This window comes from Lagopus leucura, unplaced genomic scaffold (assembly GCF_019238085.1).
Source record: "Lagopus leucura isolate 7727_CA_CO unplaced genomic scaffold, USGS_WTPT01 Super-Scaffold_100067, whole genome shotgun sequence".
NCBI classification, from domain to species: Eukaryota; Metazoa; Chordata; class Aves; order Galliformes; family Phasianidae; genus Lagopus; species Lagopus leucura.
The window spans coordinates 152,627-164,959 of NW_024962311.1; the positions used below are offsets into that span (position 1 = coordinate 152,627).

The following is a 12,333-nucleotide window of genomic DNA, read 5'->3' on the forward strand; positions in this document are numbered from 1 at the left end:
CAAGGCAAGGCAAGGCAAGGCAAGGCAAGGCAAGGCAAGGCAAGGCAGAAAGAAAATGAGTCATTTCTGGCTAGATGTGTGCACATCTACAAAAAAAAAAAAGAGCAAAAGCCTCTGTGAAATGCTGCCCCTACTCCAAAAATCAACTGGAAGCCTATTGAAGCAATGATCCCATTGGCAGGGGGTTGGAACTAGATGATCTTTGGGGTCCCTTCCAACCCAAGCCATTCTGTGATTCTATGGTATGGATATATTTTCTATCACTTTTACCCATGCACTTGCCTTCAGATCTCGTTGTGATCTGCTTTAGAGTTCACATTGACAATTTTTTTTTTAAAGCAGCAATTAAGACTCTGACCACAAAATCTCTTAGCAAAAATCACCCACAGATCTGAAGACAGACTGGAATTGTGCAGCAGGTACTTCTTTCTGCCACGCACTAAATTCAGCATTACTTTTCCCTGCAGAAAATCACCCATCTGTGAACATATGTGTCAGGAAGTGGTGTTACATTCCCCTCTGAAAGGACAGAGATGCTGAACTGCAAAGCCTGGTTTTGAACTGAGGACATCAAACAGCAATGGGAACCAGAAATCCTAATCACAGAATGGTTGGGTTGGAAGGGAGCTCAAGGATCACGAAGCTCCAACCCCCCACCAATGCAGGGCCACCAACCTCCCCATTTCACAGCAGCCCAGGCTGCCCAGGGCCCCATCCAACCTGGCCTTGAACACCTGCAGGGATGGACGGGGCATCACAGCCTCTCTGGGCAGCTGTTCCAGCACCTCACCACTCTCTCTCTAAACAACTTCCCCCATGAAATGTCCCCCTGCTCCCAAAACCTCAACACAAATGGCCATCGTGCAATGAGAAGTAGCTCAGACTGACTGCTGCCTTCTTTCTTTTCTGGAACGAAAATAAATAAGCAGAAATATAACAATAATAACGAGACGTGCTGACGAACTGCAAAACTTGCACCTTAAAGCCTTCATGTTCACACAGAGATGTTGCCCCCATGTAAACCATTAGCCAACCCCACTCTGCCCTCTCATGCTCTGCATAAGGGGCCCTCTCACACCAGACCCCATCTGACATTCTTGCATTTCATATTATATCATATCACAGCATGGCCTGGGTTGCAAAGGAGCACAGCGCTCATCCAGCTCCAAGCCCTGCTGTGTGCAGGTCGCCAACCAGCAGCCCAGGCTGCCCAGAGCCACATCCAGCCTGGCCTTGAATGCCTGCAGGGATGGATGGGGCATCCACAGCCTCCTTGGGCAACCTGTGCCACTGCCTCACCACCCTCTGCCTCCAAAACTTCCACCAACTTGCAGAGAGTAAAACCACAACAGACCACCCTGCAGCCTCACAGCAATGCTTGGATGCTGCTCCGGTTGCCAGGAATCCACTGTGCTCCATCTCCCTCCTCTCCTCCACCAGACCCACATAACCATACCACAGCCCACAGAGAAGTGCTGAAAAGAAGTCTCACCATCACATTTGCAGACCAGTGACTTGCTCTCGTCATGCAAAAGAAAATGTACAGGAGAAGGTTTAAATCCTGACCAGGGGAAAAAAAAAATACAACCAGAGTGATTGCCCCAAGCAGTCGTTTCAGATTTTACATGCTGGGATCAGCCCTCGAGTCTGAGGAGGCTCCCAGAACTGCTCTCGGAGGGCAAACACACATTAAAGCTCAATTATACATTTGGATTTATGTCTTCACCCTCTGATTCAACGCAGCCCGAGGAACACACATGTACAGGAACAGCTCATTTAAAAAGAGGACCTGGGAAAAAAAAAGAAAGCATGCATGTCATGCCGAGAAGTCGGGCAAAGAATGCAAATTCTGACCTACTTCTCCCTCCTCCTTGCTAGAGAGGCAGCTGCTACTGCTGCTCTGCTAGCATGAGATGAGCAGGAACCCTGCCAAACTGCTGCAGCAAAGCCTCTTCCACGCGTAGGCTGACTTGTGCTGGTTCCTTGCAAGGCAGTGGGAATCATCTTTCTAAGACCACAACCACCTGGGCCAACAGAATCACACAGAATCACAGAATTGCATGCTGTATGGGAACTGCTGAGTGATGGCCTGAGCCTCTGATTGATCACCTTAGGTGAGCCATGAGTCAGCCACAGGAGCACAGGTGAAGGCAATTCAGCTGTGCTGCCTGGCTCCATCCCTCCTAGACCTATTGAAGAGCTGGCTGCCAGTGGGGAAGGAGCTCTTCTGGACATCTACTCTGCTGGAATTTTCTAAGTGGGTTCAGGATAGGGGTACACTTTCTATCTATCCTCTTTTTGTTATCATTATCTGCTTTGCCAAACTCTTGTTTATTTTGTAATTATAGCATCTTAATATTCATTGATTATACACTTGGCGAGCCAGGCAGGCCAAATATACTTAAATTCACATCATGTCTTTTCTTTGGAATGTCTATAAATGGGGCAAGGGGGAGAACAATACTCCTCTAGAGTAAATGATTCTAGGGCAGATCCCAGGATTTGTGGGATCTCCCTACTATGAGCTAGCGGTTATCATTGAGAACTGGGGTCCCTTACGTGTTATGGGAAATATTTCCCCATATTGCATGGCAGGTCACTTTCAGGGACTTAGCAAGGATGTACTGATCACTAAAGAAAGACAACTGGCTGCCTCCACAGTGGCATGGCCACTGTTAAATGCCTTAAATCATGCTGAAATAAGAGATAATACTTTAGAGAATGAAAATCAACTTCTGAAAGACCGTATTGGAAAAACTAGAGCAAAAACTTGTCATGTTAACGGGGAAGAAACCAATTCTACATTTTCCAACAGGCCAAGTTTGTAACGTTTCAATAAACAGTGACCAGACTCCTGAATCAACAGACTTATACAATACAGGGATGTGGTCCGCCATGGAGGACCTTCAGAATTATATCCGTGAACTGGGCGTAAGGGAAGGTATCTATGAGGACACATTTGATGGCCTTGATATGGTCAAATTTTCAGCAGGGATGAGAGACTTGATTCTACACCAAGCTCCCTCGCATCTCTATGGTACTCTAGTCTCTATATTAAATCCCATGGTGGCCTCAGAAGCTGTAGTCCAGCAGGCTGCCCAGTTATTGGCCCAAATAGGAGAAACTCACCGCCCTCACAGGAAAGAATTTCTTCCCAATCCCTACTCTAAACCTACCCTCCTCCAGTTGGAAGTCATTTCTCCTCATCCTGCCTCCACCTGCCCAGATCAAAAGTCCCTGCCCAGCTTTTCTGTAGGTCCCCTTCAGGTCCTGGAAGGCCGCTATCAGGTCCGCCAGCAGCCTGCTCCATTCCTGCACTCCACTCATGACAGCCATCCCACCACAGCTCAGTGATGCCAGTGACATCACAGCTCTGTAGGCACACACACACCTGACACACTTGTGGCTCCTTCCCCATGCTCTGTGCATTCGTGTGCAGGCATTTGAGTTGGGCTCCCACGGAGGCACGTTTCCCTACTGCATTTCTCTTATCCTGCACCTTTGCTGCTCTCTTACTGCCCTGGCAGCCAGCTCAGGCCCACAGCATCCATTCCCACTACCAGCCTCAAAGCGGGATGCACTGAGGATCCCCTCCCTGGCTGCTTGCAATCCAGGCCCCCCGATTCCATGGCAAAGCTGGATGCCAAAGATGGCCTTCCTCTTCTCACACACCGCGCACTGACGCTCATGCTGCCATGGCCAAAGCACCATCAGACACTCAGCGATGAACAACGCATCATTTATTAGACGGACGGCGCAAGGCAGCAGCCCCACGCCAGGCAGCACCAGCCCTGCTATGGCACGGCCACGTTGCCAGGGGCAGCCAGCAGCTCCAGGAAGCCCCCTGCAGCCGGCACAGCCATGTCACAAGAGCACAACGCTGGGGGGGCTGTGTTCCAGAGCCAGCTTGCTGTCACAGCAGCCCGGAATGCTGAGCACAAGGGCAGTGCCAGCCCCAGAGCGCCGCCGAGGACCGAGGGAGCCAGGGCTGTGGCGGGCAGGAGCAGCCCATGGCGATGGATGGGGCCGCTCCTCCTCTGCCTCACAGCCACACACGGGGACAGGGACACAGCAGGACGGCCACACGCTCCTGTGCTCACCCACACCACAGATAAGTCGCTCCCAAACTGCAGCCCGCCTCGCTCCTGCGGGACCCTGCCAGCTCCCCATGCTTTCCCTTGCCCTGCCCCAATGTTGGGGGCTGCTGTGCTGAGGCCTGACCCCACTCCAGCTGCTGGCACCGGACCTGCTGACTGCAGTGGCCTTTCCTCACAGCCCTGGAGACAGCAAGCCGGTGAGCAGGGCTGTGCAGGGGAGGGCAGCACAGGGCAGCAGGCCAGGAGGCTGCTCCTTTCTGCCTTCCTTCCCCTCTGCCTTGCAGATGGACAGCCCAACAATAATGGCATCAGATGACCAAAAGGGCCGCAGCTCAGCCCTCCAAATGGGTGTCCTACAAAAAAGATAAGTCAGCTCCAAACTGGAGCCCGCTGAGCTCCTACAGCACCAAGGAAGCTACCAAAAATCCCCCTGCCCTCACCCCAACTTTTGGTGCTGCTTTGCTGAGTCCTGACCCCACTCCAGGTGCTGGCACCGGACCTGCAGACCGCAGAGCCTGTGTCAACGTGGCATTGGTGACCCAAGTGGCCAAGGAAGCCATTTTCAGAGTAGCAACCCAGTGAGCAGGGCTGTGCAGGGGAGGGCAGCACAGGGAAGAGGGCAGGAGGCTGATCCTTTATGCCTTCCTTCCCCTCTGCCTTGCAGATGCAGACACTAATGGCACCAGATGACTCAAAGTGCTGGAGCTCAGCCCTCCAAACTGGTGTCCTACAGAAAAGATAAGTCAGCTCCATACTCTAGCCTGTCGTGCTCCTACTGCACCATGGAAGCTCCCAAAAATCCCCCTGCGCTCACCCCAATATTTGGTGCTGCTGTGCTGAGTCCTGACCCCACTCCAGGTGCTGGCACTGGACCTGCTGACTGCAGTGGCCTTTCCACACAGCCCTGGGGACAGCAACCCGGTGAGCAGGGCTGTGCAGGGAGGGCAGCACAGGGAAGAGGGCAGGAGGCTGTTCCTTTCATTCCTCCCCCTCTGCCTTGTAGATTTACAGCCCAACACCAATGGCACCAGATGAGCCAAAGTGCTGCAGCTCAGACCTCCAAACTGGTGTCCTACAAAAAAGGTAAGTCACATCCATTCTGTGAGCTGTTGTGCTCCTACAGGACAATGGAAGCTCCCCAAGATCCTCCTGTTCTCACCCCAAAACTCTTAGTCTGCTTTGCTCAGTCCTGACCCCACTGCAGGTGCTGGCACCACACCTGCTGATTGCAGTGGCCGTGTCAACGTGGCCTTGCTGACACACTGAGCCCCAATTGGCCAACGAAACCATTTTCAGAGCACCAACCTGGTGAGCAGGGCTGTGCAGGGGAGAGCAGCACAGGGCAGCAGGGCAGGAGGCTGCTCCTTTCTGCCTTCCTCCCCTTCTCACTTGCAGATCGACAGCCCAGTCAGGACCTGCAGTGCTGCACACATCAGCGCCTCCAGGAACCACATGGATTGTGCGAAACAGAACTCTGAAGATGGGGACGGAACAAGAGGCTGAAAGGGATGGATGGGCCCAACTCCGAAATCCCACAAACACCACGTCCAGAAGAGAAGGAAGCACCATAACTGAGCGCTGCTGAGGCCAGCATGGAAGTTTAGGAGCCACCAAGACTGTCAGCCTTCCTGCCTCCACCCCAGGCTACCACCAAGAAGATAACACAGAATTAAAGACTAATGTAAAAACCTTCAGAATAAACTTTCTCATTCCTTACACCCACAGTGCTTCTTCCATCTCGTGGCATCCACAGTGCAAACTTTGGGGAGGTTTCCTTAGTTTCTCCATCTCCTCCTATTTATGCACCTGTATATCATGGAATCACAGAATGGTTTGGGTTGGAAGGACCTTGCAGATCACCCACTCCCATCCCCCTGCTGCAGGCAGACACACCTCCCATAGCAGAGCAGAGGGTAGAATCACCTCCCTGCCCTGCTGCTCACTTCTCTCCATGCAGCCCAGGATACCGTTGGCCTTCTGGGCTGCCGGCGCACATTGCTGGCTCACGTTGAGGCTTCCATCCACCGACTGCCCCAAATCCTTCTCCTCGGGGCTGCTCTCAAGCCATTCTCTGCCCGACCTCTGTCTGTGCTTGGGATTGCCCCCACCCAGCTGCAGGACCTCTCACTTGGCCTTGTTGAACTCCACGAGGTTGGCATGGGCCTGCCTCTCCGTCCTGCCCAGGTCCTCCGCATGGCATCCCTTCCTTCTGGACTGTCATTTCTCCATGCTTCAATGGCAGAGCATTCCACAATGACAAAGAGCTTTGAAGACCTTCTCTCCTTTCTAGCAGACTTCTAGACTTCTCCCTTCACATTTCCATTCTCAGAAATTCACCTAAAAGCCTTTGCAAGAAAACAATACTGCAAGCTGGACAACGCCAGCTGCATGTTGCACGGTCACTGGGACCACAAACACAGCAAAAGAGAAACTCCCAGGGGAAACCCCTGGGTTCTCAGGTTCCCCTTGGCAAAGTCCTGCTCAGATTATCGGAGAATGGGGACCTACAGGGGACAGTGGTCCTATGGTGAAACCCCTCTCCCAATGGCCGATTGCCAGAGGAGTAGTCTGTCCACATCCCATTGGAAGAAGAACTTCAGAAGATCCTAGGCCCAGTGAGTAACACAGTGATGCATCGAAAGAAACAGTGCTCGCTCCACCGGAGAAGAGTCCCGTTCAGGAGGGAAATATCCCATTCCTGAAGATGCCTGGTACACAGATGGGTCCAGCAAGGGCAACCCGATCAAGTGGAGAGCAATAGCATACCATCCCTCCACCGAGACAATCTGGTTTGGCGAGGGGGATGGTCAGAGCAGCCAATGGGCTGAACTGCGAGCCGCGTGCATGGTTACAACCAAGGAACCCGGTGACGGGATCCTGAACATCCAACGGATAGTTGGGCTGTGTACTGGGGGCTCACTCTTTGCATTGCACAGTGGGCCACCCAGGAATGGACAATCCATGCCCGACCAATCTGGGGCAAAGACATGTGGTTAGATATATGGAATACGGTCAAACACAGGACTGTACGTGTCTACCACGTCTCTGGTCACCAACCCCTACAGGCACCGGGAAACGACAAAGCCGACACGCTGGCCTGAGTTGGATGGATTGAGAATTCACCATCTGAGAACATCACCTGTTGGTTACATCAGAAGCTATGGCATGAGGACAAAAGACACTGTGGGCAGCTGCTACAGCGTGGGGACTGCCCATACAGCTACCTGACATCACCCAGGCACACCAAGACTGTGATGCTTGCTCTAACACGAGACTGAGATCATTGCCCGAAACAACAGCCCATCTTGCTAGAGGACACAATCCTCTACAGCGATGGCAGGTTGGTTACATCAGGCCCTCCGTGGGTCTGAGGAGGTGAGATATGCCCTGACCTGCATAAACACCACAAGTGGGCTTCTGCAGGTCCATCCAGTGCCCAGAGCAAACCAGGCACGTACCATCAAGGCACTCACTGAACTGATGTCTGCCTACAGGACACCTCCAGACATCGAGAGCGACCAAGGCACTCATTTTACTGGCGCCATGACACAAGGCTGAGCCAAAGACAGCAACACTGAATGGTGCCTCCACCTGCCATACAATCCAACAGGGACAGGCCTCATTGAATGCTACAATGGTATTCTTAAGGCTGCCCTGAAGACAGACTCCCAGTCCCTGCAGGGATGGACAAAAAGACTGTATGAAACCCTGCAGGACCTGAATGAAAGACCTTGAGACAGCAGACCCAGTGCCCTGAGAATGTTGCAGACGACATGGGCCACCCCACTTAGGATCCAAATTACGGGCACTGATCATCAGGTAAGACCCCAGATTGGTAACGAAAATAATCTTCTGCTCCCTGCCCTGGGTACCCATAAAATAAAATGGCCCTGGAAGGTGCAGGTAGGACCCAAGTGGTGTGGCCTACTTGCACCCTGGGAGAGACTGTTGGAGGTGGGAGACTCAGTAGTCCCTTCAGTAATAGGTACATGGCCTACTGATATTGTGGTCAACACTCCGATCTTTATTGCTAAAGGGACCCCCATCGTGTCCCTGTGGCAGATCAGGACACCTCCTTTGGTGCCTGATATCGTTATGCAGCCGCAGATATCCGGCCAAAAGGTGTGGTACAGGCGGCCAGGATGTGCCCCAGTACAAGCAGAAGTGTTGACCCAGGATAGAAATACGGCCTGTATCTTGCCCTGGAGAGCAGACCTTCCCCTCCTGGTACCTCTGAAACATCTGTATTACTCCCCGTGAGTCTGTGAGCCTTCAGGACCACCGGAAGGAACAAAATGCCATCAAGTGTTCCAGTGTTGCTGTCAGATCATGTGTAACACCCGGAGATGGTCTGCATGGGACTGATGGAACATAGAACGGACCTGCACCTCAGGACCTCATGCCTCCAGTCACATCATCGAGCACTGGCCCATAAATAATACGGACATTCACTGATCATCACTCGTCCTATTGTACCAACAAGCATCGCAATGAAAACTGTATAAGCATCGTGATATAGAGGACCTCTGTATTAGGGAAAGCTTACCCTTTAGTCAACGTGATCACTGGTTCGCGCCGTGAAGGGGTGGAGTGTATGGGAACTGCTGAGCCACAGCCTGAACCTCTGATTGATCACCTGAGGTGAGCCATAAGTCAGCCAGAGGAGCACAGGTGAAGGGCATTCACCTGTGCTGCCAGAAGCCAGGCTGCACCCCTCCTAGACCTATTGAAGAGCTGGCTACCAGTGGGGAAGGATCTCTTCTGGACATCTGCTCTGCTAGAGTTTTGTAAGTGAGCCCAGGATAGGGGTAAGCCTTTTATCTATTCTCTTTTTGTTATCATTATCTGGTTTGCCAAATTCTCTTGTTTATTTTGAAATTATAACATCTTAATATTCATTGATTATACACTGGGGTTGGAAGGGACCCCAAGAAATCATTGAGCCCAAATCCCGCTAAAGCAGATCCCTACAAGAAGTCACAAAGGTGGGCATCCAGATGGGTCTGGAATATCTCCATAGAAGAGACTCCATCATCTCTCTGGGCAGCCTGTGACAGTGCTCCATCACCCTTACTCTTGGAAGATCTTCCTAGAGCTTCTTATGTTCCAGTTTTAGGACACTGCTCTTTGTCCTATCATTACACAGCACCGAGAAGAGCCCAGCCTCATCCATTTGCCTTCCACCTCCCTTCAGATATCTATAAGCATTGATCAGATCCCCTCTCAGTCTTCTTTTCCCCAGGCTGAACAGACCCAGGTCTCTCAGCCTTTCACAGAATCACAGAATCACCCGGGTTGGAAGGGACCCCAAGGATCATGTAGTTCCAACCCCCCTGCCTAGCAGGGTCACCAAACATACACATTCAGATCAGGTTGCCCAGGACCCCGTCCAACCTGGCCTTAAACACATCCAAGGACGGGGCATCCACAACCTCCCTGGGCAGCCCGTTCCAGGGCCTAACCACTCTCCTAGTAAAGAACTTCCCCCTAACATCCAAACTAAATCTTCCCTCCTTCAACTTAAAACCATTTCCCCTAGTCCTGCTGTTATCAGCCCTTTTGAAGAGTTTACTCCCCTCCTGGATGTAAATGTATAAGCATTGATCAGATCCCCTCTCAGTCTTCTTTTCCCCAGGCTGAACAGACCCAGGTCTCTCAGCCTTTCCTCCTATGGAAGATGCTCCAGGCCCTTCATCATCTTTGTGGCCTCCACCAGACCCTTTCCAGGAGATCCCTGTCTTTTCTGAACTGGGGAGCCCAGCACTGGACACAGTATTGTAAATGTGGCCTTACCAGGGCAGAGTGGAGGACCACCTCCCTCACCCTGCTGGCCACGCTCCATCTCAGGAGGTTTCAATTTTCTATGTAGGTGCACAAACAGAGTGGTCTTTAAAAGAAGCAACAAGAAGTCTTCCTCCCAAGGTATCCCATGCTCTTTTTTTTTATAGGAGAAAGCCTTTCAGAGGAAGAAATTCATCTCACGCAGATCAGCACTGATAGAGTCAACCATCAGCTTAAGTTAGATGAGTCTCAGAGATGTCACTGCAAAATGCCTTCACTAAAGCAGCAAGCTGTTCCAGCACAAGGTGATATAGACTGAACGCAACCAAGAAGCAAGGGCTATTTGTCCTGCATCAACCAAAAATCCAGCTCGCTTTTGGCACCTCTTGCTTCATCCAGGGCACAGGATGCAGCTGACGCTCAGCAGCCAGCTCAGCCGCAAGCAAACAGCACTTGGTGCCACTAAAGCAGTGCTCAGGTGGGTTTCTTATCAGCTCCTGCAAATGCTATCATCTATTATACACACTAAGCTCTTAATACAGACTAAGGTATATTACTCAGTATGTCTCAAATCTCATGGTTGGTATAAGTGCCATTACAGACAGAGCAATAAAATCCCAGCTGTGCTGGCCAGCAAGCACCATTTCTGCCCAAAGCCTACTGCAAACTCTGATTATAGAGAAGGCTTTGTTCAGCCAGCCTCCTTCCTTTCCCTTGGGAAACATATATGTCAGAAGACCAATAAATGCTGGCAATTTGTTATGTGGAAAGACAGCCCTGCTGAGAGTAAGAGAACTGAGGGCTGAGCTGAGTTCATGATGGAAATGGCCACAGAGCCCTATGGCTGTAAGTCAGATCTGCTGACCGTTCATGCACACAGGTATTTGCAGATGAAGGGACAAAGTAAAGAAGGATTATCAGCTTCACAGGAGAGTTGGATATTGCAGACTTATTCCAGGCTTAAAGACTGTCTGGGGACAGTGTTGGAAGAAAATAGGGGAAAGAAGTCAATTTGCCAGGAATTGTTTCAACTTGAAGAGGCTGTTTGTCAGTCTTACTAAAAAACTGGTTTTATTCTGAGTGATGACAAGTCAACCACCACAGTCCTTAGAGCTCATCCCTCATTAATTGATGCCACTACCTTGTCATCTCCAATGTAATGACCCCGTTTAAACAAAAGAGTCACAAATGCTGTATTTGAGGTACTTCTAGCCACTCAAAGATCCAAGTCAACACTCTAGCAGGAAGAGGATTTTATCTCCTACTCATCACAAATTTTTACAGTAAGGGTGATGAGGCACTGGCCCCATCCCTGGAGACATCTGAGGTCATAGGATGGGGCTCTGAGCACTGCAGGAGCTGTGGGTGTCCCCATTCACTGCAGGAAGTGGGATCAGATGGCCTTTAAGGGTCCCTTCCAACCCAAACCATTCTGTGATTCTGTTGATTCTATGAGTCTATTCAAACCAAGAGGAAGACAGCTCTCAGCTCCAGGATGAAGAGTCACCATGCATGCCAGGCCCCTATGGCTTTGATTCCAGACAGAATCATGAAATACCCCAAGTTGGCAGAGACCCACGGAGACCACCAAGCCTAAGCCCCAGCCCCACACTGCACCCCTAAACGCAACCCTATGTCAGAGCAGCCTCGCAGTGCTCCCTGAGCTGTGGCATCTCGGGGCTGTGCCCACCACCAAGGGAGCTCTGCCATGCCCACTGCCCAATGGGGCACAGCCTTTCCCTCACACCCACTTGACTCTCCCCTGACACAGCTCCACACCATTCCCTGTGCTTCCTATGAGCAGCTGTAGGGCCATGAGGAGCTGTTGGGCTTCCACAGAGCACCCCAATTCCCAGCCTACTGGGCCAAACAAACCAAGGCACCTCAGCTGCTCCTCACACATTTTGCCTTCCAGACCCTTCCCCATCTTTGTAGTCCTCCTGTGGACACTAATAATTTTATGTCCTTATATTGTGGTACCCAACCTGCACCCAGCACTCAAGGTGAGGCTGCATCATGCAGAGCAAAGTGGGACAATCCCTTCCCTCAAGAGCATCAACAGCTCCTCTCCATTCAATCTCATTTGCAAATTTACTTAGTTTATCTTAAATCCTGTATCCAAGTCATTGATGAAAACATTGAAGAGAACCATCCTAACGACAGGGAACAGATGTTAAGAAGAACTCCCAAAGTCTGCACCTATCTGCACCATTTCTACTGGAGCAGCATGGAGACTGTGAGCTTGGGAACACTTTACCAGACACAGGCATTTGATCTCAGCAATCAAATGAACCAGCCAATTCCAATCAGATGTGGCAACTGCCACATCCTTGCAAAGAGCTGACAATTAGCAAATCATTCAAGGTTTCTGGCAGGACACTGCTGCCCCTGCTTTCATGCACACCTGAAACCAAGGTTTCAGGGCAGCTCTGAGCAAGCCAGTGCCCCATGACTG

General features: G+C 51.2%; 1 protein-coding gene across 5 annotated transcripts in view; it reads right to left on the bottom strand.

Annotated features, from left to right (window-relative positions):
- The window catches only part of LOC122188565 (glycerophosphodiester phosphodiesterase domain-containing protein 5), a 166,137-nt gene that overhangs the window by 121,560 nt on the left and 32,244 nt on the right, over positions 1–12,333 (bottom strand). Inside the window, exon 1 of one of the 5 annotated variants that reach the window (XM_042886970.1) lies at positions 1,493–1,576. The exons of the other annotated variants lie outside the window; for them this stretch is intronic. The gene's annotated coding sequence lies outside the window, so the exon portion shown is untranslated. Of the gene's footprint in view, positions 1–1,492; positions 1,577–12,333 lie in introns of those variants that run through there. 5 annotated transcript variants of the gene reach the window in all.